Below are 25,141 nucleotides of genomic sequence, written 5' to 3'. Positions count from 1 at the left end.
CCCACCAGGACCTCACCAGTTAATGATTCATGTATTAGACACTGAAATAAAGAAGCAGCAGGAAAAATGTAAAATCAGGCTGTTATTTTGTTCAAATATCCTGTATGGCTGCTTAATTTACATACTTGTTGGAGTGTAAACTTTTCCTAAATCCAGTAAAGAGCCGGACAGAGCTGCTAACGTAACCCGATACCCAGGACTAGCTGCCACACAGCGGGGAAATACTACACAGTAGTTTTCTTAACATAATTTGTAACCCCATAAACTAATGTAGGTTTGTTTGTTAATGAAATACTCCTTGGTCTTTGAAGTAACGCTCAGACCATGTCCACACGCCCTACGTGCAGACTAAAACGGCGTTTTTCTCCCCAGGAAATGGTGTGTAAATCTGAAAATGCTGGCATGGCGTTGTAGTGTGTACAGGGGAATTGGAGCTTTATAGAAACGGGTGACAAAACAGATGATAGCAGTAGCGTGGCATTTCATCTTTGTCAGAAGTTTTATTGGAAGAGAAAGAAGAAGAAACAACCACAATAACAAAAATGGCAGACAGCTTCATGAGAGTGTTGTTCTTCTCTTAATTGCCGACTTTAATAGCTTGTTTTTCTGCGGCGGACTTGCTTGTCTGTACTCCGCACATGCCCAGTAGAAGGAGAATTACCAGTTTTGGCGTTTTTAATGTGGACGTAGGTATTTGCAGAAACAAGCTGAAACTCCTGCTGGAAAACGGTGTTTTGGGATTTAACTGGCTTAATTTAGGTGTTGCATTACTCTTGGTAGAACGCCATTTAGCCAGACATGCTAACGATCTCAGCTATTAGAGCTGATAAACACACTGTTTAATCCGTTCATTACACTTTTGTTCTTGTGTTTGGTTTTGGAAAGGCTTAAAAAAAAAAAAAAAAGGACACCACCCTCAACAACCGCCTCAACAAGCTTGACAGGCCTGCTGTGGCTAGTTACAGCTTAGGATTTAAGGGAAAGGTCTGTTACTCGCTCGGTTTCGTGTAAAACCTTATGAACTTTTGACCAAATGTCTTCAGTAATCTCCACTTTGTGACTGAGAGCCGGAGCAGAGGTCTGCCTAATGCTCTGTGCAGCTGTGAATTGATTTGTAGTGTGAGGACTCTCCAGGTGAGGGTGACTGCTCCACTAGACGGGGCCCGGGATAATGTTACAGCACCTGTGGGACCACACAAACGCACGCACACAGTCACACAAAGAAAGCTTAAATAAATAGCCTTATACAAGAGGTTTTTATTTTTATTTTCCACAATGTTTCTCCAGAGGGTAAACTTAATTTTATACTAAAAGAGAGAAATAATCGGGCTTGATTCTCAGTTATGACTTTAAACAAGATCAAACCGATACACCCCCCAAAAGCTCCAGCCTTTATATATCGAGCTGATATGAACGGGCTTAATTGAATTTAACCGGAATTTGCCAGGCTAGTTTTCCCAACCACAGGCTTGTCAACAGACGCATCCTGTTTGATTCAATCTCAGGTACGATCGGCACCGACATGGCTTCGCTTAAATAAACGCCAACACAGTTTCAGGTTCACCCGACAGTCAACTCGCTCTCCCTCCTCCCTTCCTCGTGCTCATAAGCTTTTAACCTTCTTATTTTTTGCTAGAAAAGCATCCTTTACAACAAATTGCGGTTTGCGAAGCTTCTCCTCTTCAGTTGCAGTGTTTATATTTTAAAGCAAAAGTGAAGGCTACTGTTTCATATTTCTTATCCAAATAATCTATTTCTCTCCAGTGAGAGACCTTTTTTCACTTTCCATAAAATATGCTTAGTTGCTTTTGAGCCGCTTTTGGAGAAGGGGAAAAAAAAAAAAAAGAATGCAGGGAATGAGGCATTTCTTTGTTTGTTGTTGTCATTTGAAGCAGCCCTCAACAGCTAAGTGGTATTTGCCATCTGAAGACAGCAGGGATTACGCCGTCCCTCACTGCATGAAGAGGGTAAACACAGGCACGAGAACAGAGAATCATAGAGGGTGGTAATAATAGTGGAGGGAGACAGAGAGCAAAGCATAAAGGTAAACAAGTTTCAGAGAGAAAAAACGGGAAAAAAGGAGAGATTAAAATGAAAGAAAATAAAAGACAAGGTAAAGGCTTTTTGTTTCACAATTAACTGGAGCGGCCCAGGGTCAGACATCTGTGATCCATCTCCCAGGGGCCGGCGTCTGGAGCTGCCTTTGTACCCTCTCTACCCCTCCTTCCTCTTCTTCTTCTTCTTCTTTCCTTCCTTCCCTCCCTCGCCCCCCCTCCTCTACCAGTGTCGTGACTCCTCTTTGACAGGCCCACAAGCTGCCCCAGAGATCATTCACTCGGAGTGGAGGGAAAGCACTTTTTAAATAGCTGCCTCTGACCTCTGTCCACCGATCTGTCAACTCACGTAAAAATAACAAAAATGACATTATATCCACACTAGAGCTGCAACAATTAGTCAATTAATCAGTTAGTTGATTGACAGAAAATTATTCGCCAGCTGTTTTAACAATCAATCCATTGTTTTGAGTATTTTTTTATAGAAAAAATCCCCAAAATTCTCTGATTCCAGCTTCTCAAATGTGGATATTTTCAGTTTTTTTTAGTCTTCTATGATAATAAACTGAATATATTTGGGTTGTGGACTGTTGGTTGTGACATAACAAGATATTTTAGGTTGCATTTTGAGCTTTGGGAAACAGCGATCAACATTTTATAAACCAAACAGCTAATCAATTAGAAAAAATAACAGACAAATGAATCTATAATGAAAATAACATTATTTGCAGCCACACTAACTCTGTTTTTTGCTTTCAATCCACATTAAACTGATATTTTTGGATGACTGAACATTAACAACAGTCTCACGTATTAGCGTCGTTGGGTAAAATGAAGCTTTTCGACAATGCAGACATATACTGTACACACACTATACTCTATAGATGTTCACCATATAATGTTTGACAAACGGTTGTTAAGCCAAAAGAGAAGACAGTCAAGAACTTTCATTCTGTCTTGTTTAACACATCAGTCTTCTTGCATTGGGAATAAGACTCTTCCTGTGAAAACAATTGTGTAATGTCTTTTGTAGCCCCAGAGCTTTGTCAGGTCGGACAAAAAATAAACCAAATGTGACGTCATCACATTATCTCAGCTTGAGTTTGGAGACTTCACATTTCTTAGACCTGCTGTACCGGATTTTCTGGTCACTTGGGGGGCAGACTGACATCCCCATTTATGTTGATATGGCTAAAAATATTAGCGAACAGTTGCCTGTTCACTAGCAGATATGGAGTCCAACGCAATGTGTGTACTGAAAACTTTCCAACAGCTGAACAGCATTTTAAGTGTATCTGCAGGACTGTTGACATAGCTCCTTTTTTTTTTTAAGGTGGTTTATTGGTAGGCACATGCACTTCCCAGATCATGTAAACACCGTCTTATCCTCTTCTCTCAGGACGGTTAAACGCACTAAAGAAGCCGTTACAGCCTTGTTAATGCAGCACCATCGGATTCCTGGTGGCCAATGGCCTGTGTCACTGAGTGGGAATCTTTATCACCATAAGCTCGCAGGTTCAGCGGCGAGACAGAAAAGATGATGCCTCTTTGTCTTTTAGACGTGATAACACAATTTGGCGAACGTGAGCGAGACTGTAGAAAGGGGAGGAGGGGTGTGTGTGTGTGTATGTGTGTGTGTGTGATGTCGCGTGAAATCCCTTTGCCTATTATGTCTGTCATCATGTCTGGGAGAGACTTGGCCTGCGTCCAATCCAGAGAAATTACCCTCCTATCCGTTTTGGAGAGCACTTAATACACCTGTCTTTTATCATATAGAGAGACCTCAGTGATGACTTCACCACATCTGCACAAAGAAAACCAGAGGACACATAAACTAAAAGTCATTTTTTGCTCCTCTGTACTTCCTCTTTTATTCTTCTATCCGGTATTTTTTATCTTTTAATGAAAAAAGTGGATGATGCTCTGCAGCCATCTGTTATGTTTCACATTGAGCTAACAGACTAATCACTGCGAGGTGATGTCATCTCTGTGTGTGCTGTGTGCGGTCTGTGGTTTAAAGGCAAGACACATACACGCACACACACACACACACATGTATGTATGTGAGCACACATGAGGAAATTAGATAGAGTGTGGATAATCATTGCATTAGTACCGAGTGTGTAATCAGCGTGTGCCTGAGGGAGTAAAACACCTTGTGTTTTTACTTTACAGACCGAGTCCTTTTGTAATGGCCTGGCTTGTGCTGTAGTGTTAAGTGTTTTTTTGTTGAAGTGGAAAGGGGTGTGTATTTGTGTCAGTGGGAATTATGGGCTAATGGAGCAGACAGAGCTGGATGTTAGTGGTGTGATGTCATCGCAAGGGTTCATAAAGTCATAGAGGATTGATTTTCATGTACAGATAATCATTTTAAAGAACTCTAGGACTAAAATGATTCCTTAAATGAAAATAAAATCTTTGACAACGTCTACATTAAGTTAGTTAAACTCTAAATCACCGTTTTTTGAGCAGAAATGACACAGCAGTCCACAGCAGGAGTTCCAGCTAATTTCTGCAAATACCTCCGTTCACATTAAAACGCCAAAAGAGGTAAATCTTCTCCTGCTGAGTGAGTCAGCCGAGAAGGGTCTGACTGCAGTCTAGCAGACCTACGTGACAACACCCACTTTACTGCACGACACCCCCTCCCAGATGTTGTCATCGTAACTGCATGCTACACGACACAACCCCCTGACCCCTAAACCCTAACCCCGCCCCTCCTCATGCATAAACCTAACCAAGTAGGTGTGTCATGAAGATACCAGTGAAGAAGAAAAATTACAGTTTCCGTTGCTTCCTGACATTTTGTTTATTGCAAGCAGATTACAACAATGTCAGTGAGAGATAGATGCTAGATAGATACGTTTAAACAACAACAACAACAACAACAACAACAATAAAAAACTACTGCCACCATCTGTTTTGTCACTGATATTCTACAAAGCTACATTTTCCCCGTACACACTACAACGCCAAGCTGTTGTTTTCAGATTTACACACTCTGGAGGCCATTATGGAAAAGCCCAATTTTTGGGGGAGAAAAATGCCGTTTTAGTCTGCACACAGGGCCAAAACTGAAAATAAAAAGATGTGTTTATGAATTTTGCCAGCTTAGATTGGACATGGTCTTTGTTTCTATGTGTCTTTGAATCTACTGTTGAAATGCAAATTGACAGTCTGGCATTCAGCATGTCCATTAATTAATAGCCTAAATACTACTGTTAGCATGTCTGGCTAACTAGCATTATTTCTAAGGCAAAGAAGCATGTCATTGACAAACAAATAGTTTGGAGGGATGCCAGTTACATTAAAGAAAGCCCCGTTCACGATCAGCACATCCACTGTAATATTTCATTTGTTGAAGCCGGTCCTGGATGCTATCAGAGTTTAAGTTAACGTTAGCATGTCTGTCCTGCTCTGTGTTGGATTTGGGAAAGTTTACACTTAAGCAACCCCAGCTAACGTTACCAGACAGCGTTACGTTTGCACATCGGTTAGTCCTCATCTCAAAAGTCTTTTTCTTGTAACATTAAAAGTGAAACCTACTGTTGCAGAAGCATGTTAGCTAAGCAGCCAAACAGGAATATGTTAAAACGAACAGTCTTAATGTACATATCATATCATACTTATTATGCTAGGACTAACTAGCTCTATACTGCTTCTGGGATCAAATGGTGGATGCTATTTTTTTGTCATTTTTTTAACACAGTATGTATGTAATCATAAAGTGGATTAAGACTTCTAACAAGACAAGATTCTCCATTTAAATCAAGTCTGATGGAAACAAAAAAAAAGTTGGTTGCCAGCTAGAAATGAGAAGCCTGCTTTTGTCCACCTCAGTCTAGAAGTCAAGGACTCATGGTTTCAGACATTACAAAGACTTTTGAGGTCGTAAATCGGCCACCGTCGTCGTCGTAAACTTAACATGTGCAGTGCGAGAAAGCTGATAGGCATAGCAACAGTAGCAAAGAGAAATGGGGCTTAGCATATGGTCAGTCGTTGCCTCGCTAAGAACTGGCATTTTGTGATATTCTAGACATTTTAAGGAGACTTAAAATGGACCGTTTACCCTTCCCATCCGGCATCAATTGCCATTTTCAGACAGCAAAGTCGACAGTTGGCAGCTAGAAAGGAGAAGCTGCTTTTGTTTACTTCTGTTTGAAATCATGGGCCCATTATTTCAAACACTTCGGAGGATTTATATCATGGTAAACTGCACATGTGCCTCGCGAGAGCCGAAAGTTTGATCGTTGTAGCAACAGTAACTGAGGGCGTGTTTGGCTGAGAAAACAATCAGCTGGACATAAACAACCTTTAGGAAACTTATCATGGCTTCGATACAGCATTGTTTTCGTCTCTCAGTCGCCATCAGCAGGCCGAGCTCGCACCCAAAACCCAAAGCGGAAGCTGCACAGGCACCAGAATCCCGACAGTTTTTCCTCTTCTCTTTGAAGAGCTCCTGGCAAGGCTTTCAAAGCCCCTCTGTCTCAGCACTGGCTCCTAAAATAATGTGTGGTAAATGTAATGCAGCTGCCCAGCTGAGCGGGAACAGGCAAGCCTTATTATTTTCAACAACACTAATTGCTTTTCTTCATCTTTTTTTTTTTTGGATTTTTTTAACATTTTTTTGATGCATTCCATACATTTTGCAGGACAAAGTTAACTGTCACTATATCTGCCGCTTGCATTTGATTTAACAGAACTGAAAAATATTAGTCTTCTCGTCCCACATGTATGATACTGAATCCACTGTGCTGCCACTGAGCGGTTTCTGTGGTGCTGATGCAGCAACAGTTTCTAGTCCTATAAAAATGTTCCAGTGACACAGACAAAACACACACACACACACACACACACACACACTGGCTGCTCAGTACAATGATGAGGTCATTGTTGGTCAAGTCTGTTTTGCATTGTATGAATAGACAGCAGATGTAATGCCCATTGAGTTCCTGTCTTGATATTGAAGGCTTATATAACCCGGTTTACACTGACAATATGTATTGTGTTTCCAGAAACAGATGTTCCCACATGGTTAACAATTGTAAATCCAGTTTTTACAGTTCACACACACTTTGAATAAACATGTTGTATTTGACCTTTAAAACCAGCCAGGTGAAATGCACCTTTTCAGTTAGGGAAACATCTGGTTTCATGCCTTATCTGTCTCTATTTTCTCTTCAGTACTCTTCAAATATTTGCTCACCGACTCCTTCAGCGATTGCTCCAAATCACTTGTTGAACACTTTTGCAGAGGCAGTGCGTTACAGTGATTAGTGTTGTGAGGGTGAATGGGTGCTGGCTGCTTCCTAACACCTGTGTTGTGTATCTTAGCCTGAGGGATGGGGCTCCTGAGCTGGTTATTTTAATGAGAGCGCTCTCTCCGCTCAGCCTCACATGCCTCTCATTACTACACAGAGAGACAGAGAGAGTGGAGGGGACGAGGAGAGGATTTGAGGAAGCAGAAATATGAAACAGATGGAGAAAATAATGGAAGATGTGTCTGATTCTTCTTTTTCCTCACTGCCAGATACAATATTGCTGTTTGATGTGTCACAGCCTTGATAGATACAACCTTTGATTTGGATTAAACAGCAGCCACGATTTGACAGTTCTGGCTCCTGCATGTCCAGCTACAGAAACTCTTTAAGCAATAGTTTGACATTTCAGGATATACGCTTATTGGCCTTTTTTTCAGAGAATTAGATAAGAGTACTGATACTAACTTTTTATCTCTCTGTGAAGTATGAAGCTGCAGCCAGCAGGCAGTTAGCCTAGCTTAGCATAAAGACTAGAAGCTTGGGGAAACAGCTAGCTTGGCTCTGTCCAAAGGTAGAAAGATCCTCTCAGCAGCATGTTTGAATCTCACTAATAGCAGGCATTTTGACTTGTCATAGCAGGAAAAGCACAGGTGGAACTGGTAACTTTTGCTCCATACTGACGAAGAGGGCTGCAACTAAATGTTATTGTCATTATCGATTATTTTCTTGAGGAATTGTCTACAAAATGTCAGAAAATGGTGAAAAATGCCAGTTATAATTTCTCAGAGATGTCTTCAAATATCTTGTTTTATCAGATCAAAAATTCAAAACCCTAGGAAATTAGGTTTATTATCAGGTATGACACAGAAAAGTATCAAATACTCACATCTGAAAAGCTGCAACCAGCAAATGTTTGACATTTTTGCTTAAAAAATATCAAAAATAGCTGCCAGTTAATTTTCTGTTGATCAATTAATCAACTAATTGTTGCAGCTCTACTGATGAACCGTCATGAACTATGTCAGGGTCATGAATTAGGAAAAAATTAATTAATGTTATTAATTGCACCTGTGCTTTTCATGCTACAGCATTTATGTTTAAATCGTACAAAATTGAAGTGTAGAAACAACAGCTTGTCGCGGCCAAATACTTGTTTAAAACTTGTCGTTTTATACTTCAGTTTTTGTGCATATTAAACAAATGACATATAACCTGTGAGTTAGTGAGCTTTAGAGGTGCTGGCTAGATGTTTCTCCCTGTTTCCTTTCTTTATGCTAAGCTAAGCTAACTGCCTGCTGGCTGCAGCTTCATTCTTAGCAAACAAACAGACATGAGAGTGGTGTCGATCTTCTCATCTAACTCTCAGCAAGAAAGCGAAAAACCATATTTCCCAAAGTGTCAAACTATACCTCTAAATGTTGAAAACCCACATACTTCCCTCCTGTTCAGCTCCCCTGATCCCAAAGCCCCTCAAAACTATAAGAAAGACTCTTTTGTGGTTGGTCTGGGCCGCAGTGAACATACCTACAGGTATCCCCCCCAGTCCCCACATAATAGCCTGCCCCCAACTGTGGGAGGGTTCAACAGCTCAGCTCCAAACACCAGCATCTAATGTTGCCTTAACTAGGAGGTATTCGCAAGTTTAATGCATGTAAGGGAACTTAAAGGGGCCAAAATAGTAGCTGGATACACCAGTGTTTTGGCAAAATTCCCCTCAGCTGTGGCGATTTGTGTATCCACTTATGTAATTGGGAAAACGCCCAACAAGAATTCACACTGCTGAGGTTCATCTGAGGTGTAGGATTGACTGCCGTCCCTCAACTCAAAACATCAATCTGCACCTTACAGCTACAGTATGTTGTTCCTGCCCTTATCTCTGTTATTATGAATTTCATGCAACTTACCTGTGAAATGGAGGCTCCTGTTTACATCCATCCTGCTCCATCAGATACCAGCGTGAGAAAAAGGGGAGTCACCTGTTTTTCACCCCGACGCCGTTCTTCATCCTGAACAACATACAAAACCTCTGACAAAGAAATCAAACCACAAAGGAGATGTTTCTTTATCTTCTCCGGCAGAATGAATATGAAAAATAAAAAAGTATGAACATTTAATTCAATGAAAGATCATTGATTTAGAGGCCTGCTGTACGGTTGGTATGCTGTTTATTAGTGTAGTGAGAGTCATAGTGATCCCAGTGAAGCTGCTGTGGGAATCGTGTATTATTTCAAGCTTATTCCAGGGTTTTTATTGCAAAATACCGCTTGTTTTTCCACTGTTCATAAACTTGATGTCAATTCTGATCACACTGTATTTGGTTATGTTATAATTCCCTATCAGAGCATCGCTTTTCATAAAAACAAAGCACACTCTAGAGTTGGTGTTACGACAGACCCTACCGCACTGGGATTGTGGGTGTTTCAGGTATGTGTGTGTATGTGTGTGTGTGTTGCTGAGAAGCTCAAATAATTACCGAGAGGAGTTCACTGATAATTAAATGCATTGTCAGTCCTCTCAGTCAATCCTCTACTGCCACAAATCATTATGATATCTGCACAAAACTCCACCTTTAGCTTCCTTTTAAGATAAACATATCTATGTTCGCTGACTATCCACCAGTTATCACCCTCTACTCTGCTGTATTTATCCCAAGTAAGTGGTTTTATGCACCGTTAGCGGAATGTTTTTCAATCCCGCTAATGTTATCACTATTCAAGTCTGACTATTGAAGTGACCGTTAACCGAGCTGAGTGCTTCTCTCTCTGGATAATATCCATTAAAAGGCCTCCGTAGAGACGAGTAAAAGGGAAGAGGGTCGGCCATTAGTTAATTATCTACAGCCTGACCTATGTATGTGTGCCATTAGTGTGAAGACGGCAGAGTAACCCGAATCTGCTGCTGACAGCAGGAACATGTTTGAATGTCTGTGGTCCTGTCGAGTTTTCATCGGTTAGCTTCAAAGGAATGATTGGTTTCTTGCCACATGGGATATATTGATGCTGTGATGGTTTAGTATTAGTATTGGTTACTCTGTTATTACAGGGTTTATAGTGGAAGCAGGCCGCCTTGCCTTCACTAACGTCAAAAGAAATTCTTATACTTTTATGAAATAAAACATGAAAGCAGCAATAATTTTTTTGATTCAGCATAACAAGCTGAAAACACAACACTGACTTGTTATTCCCTCATGAAGTTGATTTTGCAAACTTGTTGGCTAGTAGTCGTCTATTGACTCATCCAGCACACGGAGCGACATCAGCATTTATTTGGATTTGTGTTTCCACAGTCCGTGTAGTCTCCACCAACTCCTGAGGGAAATATCTGGCTCTTTAGCTGCTAAACGCTACGCTACGTTCACCAGCTAATCGCTAATCTTACATGTCTGCTGTTTTGTGCTGGTTGGTTCATGTTCAATTGGTTTAGTGGAGCTTTTTTGCTGAACACAGATGCCTGTAAACTGGAGAACAACGAGATTGAACAAATATAGTAAAGTCCGCAAAAGCAGGTTGCAAAACCAAAACGATTAGCCAAAAGATGCTAACTGCTCTCTGTAGAGCCGAGTGGAAATGGAGAGTCAGGTGACAATAATCAACTCTGTGGGTTTGTAATTACAAGACACTCCTTTCACAGTCAGTTTAGTTTAACATAGAAATATTAACTAGTGCAGCTTTAACCTTTTAGCAGAAAAGGGCAGAGAGGCTACGAGAAATGCCACAAATGTAATGATTGAGGCAACTGTTATTGATTATCTAGACCTTTTGAGTTTTTACAAGTAGAGGAAAACAACTCAATTAGTCACAATCAGTTGGGGATGTGTTGGGGGGGGAAAACCACACAAGCAGAGGATCACCAGCTGGACATGTGTTGTACATAAAGCATCTAGTGGAGGTTTCAGGTTTAACCAGCTTTATTCATATTTTAATATCAGTAGGTCTGTGTTGATTGTAGAGGTCAGGATGTGGGAAACTGGGACTTGGTAATTTAACACCTTTCACACAGAGCTTATGACTAAACCCACTTAGTGACTTGGTTGGCTTATATAATGCATGTACAATGTGTTTTTTTGTGTGCTAAACATTATGCAATGTTGCCACAGGGACTAACGTCACGTCAAATGAGGGATGCAGACATCAGCGTGTCTCTCTTTTGGTTTTTTATGAACATGTGAAACAGTTTAAAAGTTTCTCCAGGTGCAGTTGCTCCTCCGTCTCAGGTTTAAATGGAAAATACCAATGAGCAAAGAGAGAAAGATGCGCATTTTTGTCGTGAAGCCAACAGCGGCTGAACCGTTTCTCTCTGGAGGTGGTATGGTTTTGTGATTTGGACTCACATCATTTCATTGTTTCTGCTGTTTCTACAGGTAGCGGAGAGCGAGAGAGAGAGAGAGGACTCTTACATCATTTGGATTTAACTGCAGTTTCGTCCACCACGAGGTTCCACACAAGAGGTTGGTGTTGTCATGTCCGTATGAGGGTGCAGGTCTACGTGACAGTCACATGTTTTTGTCCTTATATGTCCTCTATATCCTTTTGTCCTCTCACATGTGAAACCAGTATAGAGGGTTTCCTCAGGAGATGTGAAGACTAACAAAACAAACATAAACAGGGTTTCCTGCTTTTCTTGTTATGATATTATTGGGGTTCCTGGCAACACGTCTGTTACTGGTGGAAACGCAAGCTGTTCCCATTGCTCCTATTGTTCCAGGCAGGTGTTATTTAACATAATCAGTGCACATCTTAAACCTGTACTACATCTAAGATTTAGTTTTGCACGTTCAGAAAGTAGGCGACAGATTCAAAAACAGAAAGTAAGAATAGTCTCTAGTGTACGTCAAGTTTCCAAAACAGCTACAGCCTACATTTCCCATAATGCAACTCAGTGTCATCTTTCTTGAGACTTTGCCAGCCTGTTAAATGCCCTCTTCTTTCAGACTACAAGTACAGTTTATTATGCGGTGAGTTATGTTATATATTTGGAAGTTGAGAAGGGATTTCTGGCACAACTTCACCAATTTCCAAGGTGCAAAAAAGTTGAACACACTTCTCTTGTAATATATTTATATATATATATATAAACTTTATTTTGAGCCCACAATAAAGTTGTTCTTTACACTACTTATTTTCTATTATTATATTTCTCAGACCTTCTGACTCACAGATGACATTATACAGCTGCTTTCACAGGCTTAATTGACTGTTATGTGTAAAATTATCCAAGTGTCCCTTTAAAAAAAAAAAAAAAAAAAAAAGAAATGTTTCCCAAATGACAGGTTACATATGTCTACAATTGTGAACAGTCATTGAAATAACACATTTTCCTTCTCGGATTTATGTATTTGATCATTTTAGAGGCCTGTGGAGGAAAAGTTAAACAGTAATTCATGAGGGGGAAAAAAAAGCAACTATTACAGCGAAACCAATTTTTTTTGTTGCAGAAATGTACTTTTTCCGCTTTACCACACCATGAATCATCTTGGGACGTCTTTGCATTTATCATGCGACCCAACGGCTGGACTGCTGTATCAGAGCGAGACTCTTGAGAGAGAGAGAGAGAGAGAGAGAGTTCACCCAAAGATAAAGCAGCATCTTCCACGTGCTGTATTTTCATTGTCTGCCACGCTGACTCTGAGAAAATCTGTCTGGTATATTTATCTGGATGAAGTAGGAAGTTGGGGGTGTTTTGGGGGAGTGCCGGTAGTGGGAAGGGGGGGCATGTTTTTCCAATATGAAGGAAAACAATGGAATGAGAGATATTGAGCAGGGACCACCTGTGAAGGTCATTTCAAAGTGGAAAGCCCCCGCAAAGATAATAAACAGTATAATCGTTTGTCACTTTGCTCCTAAAATAAAATGGGGAGACTTCATGTCAGCTGCCTGTTTCCTGTTATCTCATACTTGTTATTGCCTGAACCTCCTTTGTCTTTATGCTCCATATTAGATACATCACTGTAGGAATATGCAGCAACAGATGTCTGAATTACATCTTTAAACCTCACTTATTTCTATCAGGAAGTTAGTTCAAAGTGTCATATTTGTTTTAGTCTCTATCTATATATTCTCAGCTTTATCCAAGGATGTCTCTGCTGATTTATTCTAGAAATATGAGACATGACTGTTAAATACACTGCCATGTCAGCTCTAATACAAACAGATTTTTCCCTATTGTGTCTGCAGGATACTGCGGCGGTGTCCATATCCGCTTTGTTTTGGTATAATCTGACACGGGACGGGTTTTTTGTGAGACTCTTCAACACTCATCTCTTTGTCCGCGAGAGAAAGTGCTTACACATCTCTCTTTACTCCCCCGAAACCAGTGTGACAATACCAACACGCTCCATTTCTCAGCTTCCCACCTCTTCTCTCTGTCCTCGGCCTCCTCCTTTTCTCTCAGTTTCTGCCCTCATTTGTCTCCATCGCTCGTCCCCTTGCCTCCTCCGCATGCCGTTTAGCGTGTTTTGCCAAGAGCCTGAGAGCGGGGATGATATCACTTGATACTTCTATTATCCGAAACTTGAGAGAGTCCGGTGCCAACTCATGGCTATCCCCGCTCCCCGCCCTCCACTTGTTCCTCACGGTGCTTACTTTTGATTTCGAGCAGAGTATCAGGTTAAGCTTGGAGTGCCCACAACAGCTACGGCTCTGCCCCCAGGGGCGTTTGGATAAAGCAGCCCAGCGAGGTCTCAGCTTGCAGGGGAGTTTGTGTTGTTTTGTGCTATAGTGGGAAACTCGGTTGGGAGCAGCAGGTCAGAGCCACGGGGAAGTTAGGATTAAACTGCACTCATCCCAAGCACAAAACACAGTGAGAACAATACTCTTAGCCCTCCAGAGATCTGCCAAACACCGTCCACCCGAGCTCAGCAGAGTGACTGATTTCCTGAGTCGGACCTGGAAAACAGAAGCATGGGGATTTGAAGTGGAAGGGCTTTTCTCCTGCAACCCCCTGCGTTTATGGATCCCGGGGCTATTTGCAGGGCTAAGGTGGGGCTGGAAATGGTTAAGCATAATGGAGACAGTGTTAGGCCTGAGGGCCCCCAACTCTGCAGCTCTAACAGTGGGAAACGGAGAAGTGCCGGGGCTCCTCGGGCTCCCCAGTCCATCAGCAGTCAGAGGAAATAGGTGTGAAGAATGTAGCCTCTAATTTCTTAAAGCGATATTTCACCTTGTTGAATATTTTCCTTTTTTTTTTTAGCACACTTAAATTGATTAAGTTAAAAATTGAGCATTACAAGACTAAGACCCCTGAATAACTATTGCTATTGCACATTTAATGTACTTAAATGCATATTTCACCAATCTATCGACATATATGACTGTCCCACATTACTAAAACCAGCTGTCCCACATTTCAAACCACATTTTCTAAAGTGGGACAATGAACAATTGACTCAAATAAAAAAATATTAAACATATTTTCACCATATTGTAGCATATTTCAAGGCATGAATATATATCATAAACACATCTGATAACAATTGGCAACATTGCTTCATTTATAACAAATCTACACCTTTAACATTACTCAAAATCCTTTTGTCACTGACCTTTTGACTGATCTTTACAGCAAGTTGGAAGATTGCCCTGCCTCAGTCTATGGCATCACATGTGTGGAGTCATGTGATTTCAATTACATGACACTCCAGGTTTAATTTGACAGCGGTCCTAATTGTTAGCATTTGTTAGAAAAAAAGAGATAGATTCATGTGAGCTTCGGTGACCCACATTTGGCAGCGTCCCACATTACTCTTCACTTACTCACTCTAAATAGCTCCGGATTTCTCTTTGTAAAGTCATGCAGTGACCAGTTTTTCTGCTTTGGTTTCCATACAACAAACAGTAGTAGCGATTGTTGCTCTGTTGTTATCGCTCTGTGAGAACCCTGTGGCACAATAATGGATGTTATCTTCCTTTTTTGTTGCCATTCCTCAGACCCTTTAATCCTCAGCTCAAACAGCACGAGCTGATATTTAACCGCTCAGAGATGCCATACAGACGCAAGCAAGGAGGGGAAAAAAAAAAAAAAATGCATTTGTGGAGAACAGCACAGAGCAATCTTTTCACAAGATGGCTATCCAGTGAAACCCTCCCTGTTTGTGGCGGTTGGCCACCCACTTTGAAGCCAGACTGTGATATGTCAGATGGTCTTTGTTTTCCATCACCCTCTTAACCTTCATGGTGTGGGCTCGCCATGCGAGGGGTGTTATGGTCAATATGAGAAGATGAGGGATTGTTGACCTCCGCCTTTCTACCCAGACGCACAGCTGAAAAATTATCCCGTCCCTCCTCCTGGAGTGACTCCTGCTCCACCTCACCACCCAAACCAGACTGACACACAGGCAGTCAGATTGTATAAACAGATGTTTCCAGGGGGAAAACAGTTGACCACTTACACCGAGATCAAATAGAGGTGTGCATGTTTCGTGTGCCCGGCTCCACGTGTTCATGTGTGCACCGCTACGCTGTGTTTTTATTATGTTCTATGTATGTATTTGGAGTAAAAAAGACTCCTGGGATACATGAAATTGTTTTCTTTTCCCCCCACACACTACTCATTTCTCCACAATTCCTCCAACTTGTCTTTCAGTCGTAGGTGTTATTAGTCTGTGGCCGACATGTTAGCTCCACACCTCTCGCAGGTGTACTCCCTGTTGACTGCGAGCTGAGATGTGTTTAACATGCAGGTCTCTCCACAGTTCCCATTATTCCTCTTTCCCCTCTTTCACTCTTTCCCACGCTCCCGTCTTGCTTCCCCTGGAGCTCAGTGTTAGGATTTCCTCACCTTCAACACATCCGTGTGTTTACGCTCCAGCAGTACTCCCCAAAGTTCATAAATTAGCAAATATGCCTCAGAGATAACGCTCCCACACTAAGATATGGGGAACTACAGCCACAACTGACAAGAGCATAATGAATAAAAATGATGTGGCGTGACCTCGATGGAGGAAATTTATCTGTCTCTTGACCTCAGCTGTCGTATTAAACAGATGGATCAATGTCAAATATATGAATAAGATGTTAAAGTTGTCAGTGAAGCCGTTCTGTAGAAGAAAAGATGTTATGTAGCTCAACAAACAAATGTGCTTTCAGAGAATTGTTTTAATGCCTCCAACGTTGCTGTAAAAATCACAGAATGACCATACCTCAATACTTGATACTCGTTCTTGTGCAGCTGTTTGAGAACTTTTACTTCTTTTTTTTAGAAAAACATGCTCATATTTCTCAAAGTAAGGTATAGAAACAAGTATTGCTTTGGTCATTTTCTGCACCGAAACTCAGATTTTGCATCAGCATAGATATCGAAAAGTTTCAAACAACACCCAGCCCAACATAGACTGTGTGGTAGAAAGTATATGGTGCCCAGTAGATGCTGGTCTTTCCCCCCCTGTGTGTGCATGTTAAACATCTGCCTCCATGTGACTGTTGACGGGCCTTTTGCAGTCGTGGCCTTGACGTGGCCAGATGGTTGTAGCTGCTCCGTCTGTGGGATTCAAACTGTGACTTCTCTGATTGCAAAGAGAAGCGAATGTATAGCAGTGAAGACTTTCCAACACCCATCTGCCCTCCGTATCTGCTTTTAAACATGGATTTTTTTTGGGAGGTGAGGTGATAAAATTGGAAGGGTAAACCATCTACATCCATATGCTACCATCAGCTATCAGATATTCTGCATGTCTAGACATTTGTTTTGCACTTTCGAGTGTTTTCCTAGTATTCTGCATCTTAATTTCACCGCACAGCCAGCTGTCATTATTATTTTCCTCAACTGGAAACTCCATAAGCTCTCTTCAGAGGCAAATATTCCATCTGTCCATCCATCTCTTTCCATATGTCTCTCCTCTGCTCCGCTATCTCTTTCCACGGGGGCCTTTTAAAACCGAGCCCTGCGTAGCCTCTTCCAGGGTGGCTGGAGTCGGAGTGACGTAACACGTGCAGACGCAGCTCCGATTGAAAACACGTGGAGATAAAAAAAAAAAACCTCATTGAGATATCTGAAGCATGTCCGGGAATCATGTGTCGACACGAGCCAAAATAAAACATTTGGTTTCTGTAGTATGAAATCAGTTCCTTCCTGACTCCTTGACTGATTCATCCAACCGGGGCTTCGGAGCACCTGAATATTTAGGTCGCAGGTGTATAGACACACTGTTGTAGTCATGTTCGCAACTTTGTTTAACATTAGCAAGATAAGCGGTGAGTTCTTACAGATACTGTCTGTATGCACCTTTGCTGAAAACAGCTGTCTGCTTCGGCTGGAAATGATGATGAGAGAGCGAACCATAAAAGAAGAAGTTGCAGGGTGTAATAACCAAAACGATGAGCTGTTTGTCAGTCCGAAATATCTAATGAAGCTCTGAATATAGCACAATTACCTGTAGGCCCATGTGTTGTGTTTACTGCCACACAAATAAATCTCTTGTTCACGTATGACGACATCTCTCTCTATTTAGAGGCTTAACGTCGCAGCCGTGAGTCAGGCTAAATGAGCTTAGAACCAAGAGGTTATTTAACCACAGTTCAGAGACGCAGTTCTTGTAAAAGTAACACTGCAAAAAGCCCTTAAAATGGATCCATAATGAAGGTAAAAATGTCTGTTTTTAAAACTCTTGGCTATGACTCTCCTGCTCAAAATCAGATCCTGCTCAGTGTGAAATTTGAAATTGAGAACAGATCGTGATGTTGCAATAGAGTATAGTTTAGTCTATTCTCCTTTCAGAAATTCCTTTTTGTGTGTCCGTGGCAATTGTCAGACAAACAAAACTACAGCAAAGTAACTGGCCGAGCCTTCACTAATCTGCTTTTATACTGAGCATATATGTTTTTTCTTTTCATTCTTGTATGTTTTAGCATTTAAAGCTATTTAAGATCAACAGTTTCTGCTCGTTTCATCCTGTAGATGGTTCGTTTAACCTGTTTTTACTTCTACTGGCACATATTTTCTATTTGACATAATAACTTGTAATGTTTTATTCTATCTGAGACGAGTAATAAATACAAGTTCACTACTTTGAAACATTTTTTACTGTTGCTGAGCAGTATGTCATAATTGAATCAAGGATAATTGAAACCAAAGTAAGAAAATGTCAAGATTTTTATGTTTAGGCTGCTCCAGAAAATATCGTCATCCACATCTTGGCTGTATGAAGCTGTTATCACACTGTTTTCACTCTGCTTTGCTCCAGACTGAGCTTTTTTCTTTAGATCTACATGATACTATTGACCAGACTCTGACAAGGAAAGATGAATGACCAGCAGTCCACAGCCAGACTCTTCCCAGTGCTCTCTGTATGAATGATGCTTGGCATGTGTCTGGTGCGTACATGTGTGCGGATGTGCTGCTGCGATCGGGACTGCTGAGGATCGTTCTCTGCTGTCTCTTCTGATCCTCTGGTCTTTTGATGTGAGGGTCTGCGCTGTGTCGGAGTTCCTCGGGCTGCCAAGAGAAATCGCCTGGAGCATCTTCAACTCCGGCTTCAGCAGCACCGCTGGCTTTCCATTAGCCTGTAAGACGATCTGTAGTCAGTCTCTGTCTGATCTGTATCGGCATCTCCAAATCACAAACATGATATGTGAGAACTAGGTCCACTCACAGTCAGGTTGGCTCCTGACAGGGATGAGAATATAAACAGAAAGTGTATTTTACTGAAGTATTTTAGAAGCAACTGACTGACCGTCCTTCAAACCGCAATTAGCGAGAGTTTGGAGAGTGGTGTCTTTTTATCACATTTCCAAAACCAGAAACACAAGAGCAGAAGTGCAAGGAATGGATGAAACTGTATGTTTATCTGCTCTAACGTAAGCTGCAATCGTTAGCATGCAGCTAACGAGCTCAGTATCTACAGTAATAACCATACGGTACTGCAAAAGTAAGGACCCTATTATTTAGTATTTTAGTTATTAACTAACTAAGATAGTACATTAGTTTGTTGGGTGAGAGGTTTCATTAAAAACAGACTTGTTCACAAGTACAATACTTTTTGGAAGCTGGTCCTGGATGCTATTAGGCTGGACATATACTTGCTTTTACGTGTTTGTGTGTGCATGATGGCTGCCTCACATATCCTGCGTCCATTTGGAGCTTTCGTTGTGCACATCCTCAGAAATTAATGCCATGTGTTTGCAAGATGCAATATGCACATTTACGGTAGGGGCAGTGTAGAGACAGTATGGGGGTGTGACAGGGTCATGGGTCAGAAGACACATCAGCAGCAACAACAATGGCAGAAAGTTTTGAAGACAAGTTAATAGACCAAGTCCTCAATTACCCGCATCTGTACAAAGTGCCATTGCCACTGCATGGTGCCAAATATGCTTCCCACAATAGCTGGCACTGGTGCTTGTTCTGCTGTGCTCTCAGAATTAACAATACAGTAACCTCCTTGAGTGTCACCATGTTTATTGTTGACATGATGCAAATCTGGAAGGTCTATTAATATCCTTAGTTCTCTGCTGTGCCCTCTAGTGGACTCCTCCAGTAATACACAAAGTACATACGCAAGTATGTGAACGATTCTGTTCACGATTTCTTCCTTTGACATTTAGCTTTAGCTTTAGCTTTAGCGCCAGTCTGTTAGCACAATATTAAGTGGATGTTTAAGCCTTTTACAGGGTTCTTATCTTAAAAAGGAATGAGCTGGAACCATTAAAAAGTCAGTCAGAGACAGCACATTTTCAACCAACTTATGGAGCTAACTTTAGCTTAAGTAGTTAGCCAACAAGAGCTGATAAAATCTGCTAGCTAGGACTAACTAGCTCTACACAGCACTACAATAGGAATTCTACATTTTGTACATGTCTTCTGGATCAGCTAGTGAGGATGCTATTTTATAGCTTTAGCGCCAATCTTTTAGCATGTATGTAGCCATTAAGTGGATAGAAGCACTTTATATGTGGATTTTGAAAAGTGCTCTATCAATAAAGGTTCTTCTTCAACAATTTTACAAGATTATTCCTTTAAATCAAGTTAAATGGAAACATTAAATAGTCAGCATGAGACAGCACATTTTCAACCAACTCATGGAATGAACCTTGGCTTAATTAGTGAGCTGACAACAGGAGCTGATAAAATCTGCTAGCGACATTGCCGCTGACAAAAGCCAGAAATCAACCGCTAAACAGCTAACAAAACAGCTAGGAATGAGAAGTCTGCTTTTGTACACCTCAGTCTAAAAATCAAGGACCCATGGCTTAAAAAAACTGAGTTTTGAAGTTGTAAATCTGCCATCTTTATCACTGTAAATTACATATGTGAGAACTGAAAGCTCGACAAGAGTAGCAACATGAACAAAGAGAGGCAGGGTTTAGCAAATGGTCAACAGTTGTTTTGCTAGACATTTTCAGGAGAATGTGTGGCTTTAAAATGGCCCATTAACCTCTTTCCATCCAATTCACAACACCAGGGTGAGGATGAGTCACCAGGGTTTATTGGAAACAAGTCAAAGGAGAAAAGGAGACGGTTTTATTAGGTTTGGAGATACAAGCAGCTGCATTGAATGGAACTTTTTTTTTTTTTCTCAAATGACCTAACTTCCATTCAGACTGATAAGAAAGGCCTCTTCCTCAGGCTTTCCACGCTGCGTTCACGCTGCCTGGCCTATCAGCTTCTCTTCCTGTTTGAGTCAGCCCCCTTTTTCCGTCTTCATATGGAACTCATTTGTTTCTCTGCTGTGTGAGTGAACACAAAAGTCTGACAAACACTGTAGCTGACTGCAGTGTTGGCTTGAATGCATGCATGCATGCAGTGCTGCTGTAAGCAATCCTGGGACACATTGCTCCCATCAGCCAGAAAGGCATTACTCAGACGGTGAACCATCTGCTGTATCAGTCAGTTAACTGCATCTATCTAATCTGGCAGTTGGATGTTTGTTGTTCATTGAATGAAGGATGTAACAGGATCTGTGTGCTTTGTGGCTGATGTATTGGTGATCAGGGGCAGCGAGCAGATAAGTTTTGTGTGCGAGTTCTCTTTGCGCTGAGTGAAAATGCAATTCTCATTTAGGCTGATAATAAGATGTTGGCCTTGGCTGATTGAAAGGGTGCAGAGAGCAATGAAAACAGAGCGAAGAGGTGAGAGAAACTGAGACAGAGAGAGAGAGAGAGAGAGAGAGAGAGAGAAAGAGGAGAGACCCTCTGCAGCTCCAGCTCTTGTTATTTTAACCCAGATTCAGCACTGAAATATGGCCACCATGTGGACCCTCTCAAGAAGTGTGGCTCCAATGTCGGCCCAGCCAATCAGAGCAGACGTAGCAGCCCGGGAGGAGGGACATGGGGAAGGGTTTTCAGGAGCCGGAGTCTGAGAGAGGCATTAAAAGTGTGTGAGCGGAGGAGGAGAGTCAGGGCACTGAAGCCACATCTCCAGGAGAGCTGCTGGACTATCCACAGACCGATGGAGACAGGTTGGACCATCTTTTTCTTACTCGCTCTGCACTTGTTTTCCATTTAAGCCACTGAGGTGACTCACTGGGAGAACAATCCAGTCATTTACTCATATGTACTTGCAGCTGGGTTCCTCTCTTTCTTCAGCAGAAGAGACGGTTGATGTGACGGGATATAAATATTATGTTTTTGGTCTGAATCACAAGATCGCCGTAGCGACACAGAGCTACAGGATGCTGAGCAGATGTGCATAAGTGTTAGGAAAGACTGGCTCTATTGCTTGTGGAAAAGCTGACTATAGTCCTTTGTTATTGACTGCTATTGTTACCATTAGAGTTCTCCTTGAATAACGACAAGGCCAAGACTTATTTCGTTCCCGCCTACACAGGAGATACAAAATAATACAAATCAGATGGCTTCCCGGAATAAGAAAATATACTAGTTTGTGATTTTTGTTGTAAGCGATTGATTTACATGGTTGTTGTCACTGACTTGGTGGATTTCTCTCCATGTGTTTCATCTTAAATAGAGCTCATATTTGACAGGAAAGTCTAACCGGACTAGTATTTTCAGGTCCTGCGTGACTAATCGTCTCCTGCATTCCCTTTCAGGAGCTGCAGGGGCTTCTCATTCAAACAGATCCTCACAGATTATAAGCACCCCCTTTGTTTTAAAATTGCTCGGCTGTCCGGGTCACACAAGGCAAGAAGAGAGAGAGAGAGAGAGAGAGAGAGAGAGAGAGAGAGAGAGAGAGAGAGAGAGAGAGAGGTGTGGGCTGGGAACGCAGGGAATCCAAAAAAGAAAGTGCATATTTCCCCTCATTGCCCTGACAGATGAGCTCGACAGCAGGTTGTAGAAGTTTACCGGATGTTTTTTTTTTTTTTTTTTTTTTTTTAAAGCTCTTTCTTGATGTTCTCTAATCTCTCCCTCAACCTTCCATCCAGCTCCAAACAAACACTCTCCATGGTGATGCATAGCTCCAGTCATGGCATGTCTATAGATATGTAGATTGTTTCCTGTCAGTAGCGGCGTGGAGAGGCGTTTCCTGCTGTTTTGTGGCTGTGATAAGAGAAAAGCTGAGTGGATTCTTTTAGCAGCAGTTGTGGACTTTGGCTTTTTTTTTATTTCTATTTTAGAGTGTTTATGTGTTGGAATGTGTGTAAATTCAGCATTTAATGGTGTTAGTCTCCGACCCATCAGGCATCTTTAACGGATCACTGCAACTATCAAACATTTTCAATCAATCAGCTACTTGTTTAGTCTAAAAACTGTATCAGAAAATAGTGAACAGTGCCTATCACAACTTCCTAAAGGAGTTTTGTTTGACCACAAGACAAAAACCTAAAGAAAAGCAGTAAATCTCTCACAACTGGGAAGCTGGAACTGGGGATTTTTTTGGCCTTTTTTTTGCTAGAAAAATGACTGAAACAATCACTTGATAATCCAAATAGTTTCAGATTAAAGGTGCCCTGTGGAGTCTCTTGTAAACACACAACAGTTATGTTTACATCCAGTGTTACCAAACCCATTGTGTGTATTCTTCAGATCTAACAAACATTTTGAAAGCATTTCCTTCCTCTTCAAACATTTGCAATGCCGATTTTTTTTAAGTCACCCCCCCCTCCCCCCCTCCCCCCCTCCAGTCAAAAAAGTGTTTGTTTTTTTTTGTTTTTTTATGGTCACCTGACTGTGATGTTTGGGCTTCACTGTGCAGAGTTTACACTAGAAAACTGTTTTCATATTAATCTGCAGAAGGGGGAAAGTGCAAAAATCTGAGTCGTGAGCCTGCAAGCATGATTTGTGACATCAGAACTAGTTTTGAAGCCAACTGTGGTCCAATCTGGAACGTACACAAGTGTGATGTGGAAACTTGAAGCCTCCAGTGCACAAACACTGAGAATGGTGACGTAGGAGACGTCTTGTGTCCGGTTCAACTTTTGAAATGAAAAATATTTATTTAATTCATAGATTCTGGCATTTTTATTGAGAAAGAAGGATGTTTTTAGATGTAGAATTATAAGAATTTTAACTAGTTGACCAAACTTTTTTTTGTGGAAAACCCATATCAGACAAATTATTATTCAAAGCAGAGTATTTTTATACATTAAAACACATCTGAAGGGGATCTGTAAGTGACAGAAAATGAATCAGCAACTATTTTGATGATCAATTTATCATTTTGAATCTTTTTTTTAAGAAAAAATACTAAAAATCTCTGCTCCCAGCTTCTTAAAAGTGAATATTTTCTGGTTTCTTTAGTCCTTTATGATAGTAAACTGAATATCTTTGGTTTGCAGACTGTTGGTCAGGACAAAACAAGACATCTTAGGTTGCATCTTGGGCTTTGATTAACATTTTTCACCATCTTTTGGTCAAGAAAATATTTGACAGATTAATTAGTTGCAGTCTTCCTCTCATTGCTGTGTTTCTTGGTGCATTACAGCCACCTATAGATCATTGGACAAACAAAACAGGAAGCTACTTCTAAAAGAAAACTGCTCCAAAGCACTACTAGAGGTCAGAAACTCCACAGGGTACCTCAGATTTTCCATCCATCAATTAGTTGTTCGGGCTGTCACTGATTATTAGTTTCAGTTTGACCCTTTCCAAATTAGTAAAGGATGTAGGAGACATTTCCCTCTTTTGGCTCACACTTTGGGGGAGCATGTGTCGGATGGCAGGGAGTCTTGTAAGTGTGTGCGCACATGGGGGATTAGTGTTTGGGCGTCAGTGGGGTGGTGGGTGCAGTCTGAAGGCTGTAAACTTCTCTGTGTATGTAAACCGAGCCTCAAATAATCCTTGGTCTCCCCTGTGGTTCTTCAGGGAGTATAAAGGACATCATAAATCCACCTTAGGCCTCACATATATAGACTACCATGCTTCACTCTATCTTGGGAAAACTCCTGTTCAAGATAACTACTCATATCTGTCTGTCTGGGAACAGCGAGCAGACGTCTGTGTATATATTTCGACAAATACTTGGTACATTAATAGAACCAGACTTGTCCAGACTTGTTCCAGATCTACTAACCCACATTCAAGCCAGCTTCAGACAAACCGAGACCTGCAGGTGGGTACTGTTTAACCAACATGCACGTGATACAAACATACTGCTGCCAAGCAAAGTCAAAGGTTAAGTGTCCAGGTCTTCAAAGAGGTTCGCTTCAGCTCCATATCTGCCCAGCTGGTTCAAATTGTTTCAACTCCAAAGTGTTTTCCAACAATATTCCTGTCAGTGAGGAATTAGTCTTCGCAACTGGCCAGCAAATGTTTGACCCTAAAACTTCCAACCGCCCGTGTCTCATGCCCGAAAAGCCGTTTGTCTTAAATCCTAACGTCAAACATCAGTCTCGTCAAAGGACCTCTGGGATTCTGCTCCCTCTAACGTCTTCGAGTGGGAGGGGTTGGAAAAGTTTTTCAAAAAGCTCAGTTAGTGAATGTCTGCGTGCATCTGTTC

General features: G+C 41.4%; 1 protein-coding gene and 1 long non-coding RNA gene across 5 annotated transcripts in view; one reads left to right on the top strand and one right to left on the bottom strand.

Annotated features, from left to right (window-relative positions):
- Positions 1–25,141, top strand: part of LOC137170585 (LHFPL tetraspan subfamily member 2a protein) — a 45,405-nt gene that overhangs the window by 7,111 nt on the left and 13,153 nt on the right. The window contains exon 2 of one of the 4 annotated variants that reach the window (XM_067574056.1): positions 11,680–11,762. The gene's annotated coding sequence lies outside the window, so the exon portion shown is untranslated. Of the gene's footprint in view, positions 1–11,675; positions 11,763–21,586; positions 21,705–25,141 lie in introns of those variants that run through there. The other 3 variants (XM_067574055.1, XM_067574057.1, XM_067574058.1) reach the window with 3 other exon arrangements.
- On the bottom strand, positions 476–9,465 carry LOC137170588 (uncharacterized). The gene is made up of 2 exons (XR_010924634.1): positions 9,220–9,465; positions 476–1,183 (listed from the first exon to the last, which is right to left on the bottom strand). It is a non-coding gene; the product is annotated as an uncharacterized lncRNA (long non-coding RNA).

This window comes from Thunnus thynnus, chromosome 19, assembly GCF_963924715.1.
Source record: "Thunnus thynnus chromosome 19, fThuThy2.1, whole genome shotgun sequence".
NCBI lineage: Eukaryota > Metazoa > Chordata > Actinopteri > Scombriformes > Scombridae > Thunnus > Thunnus thynnus.
This window is presented reverse-complemented; position numbering and strand designations above follow the sequence as displayed.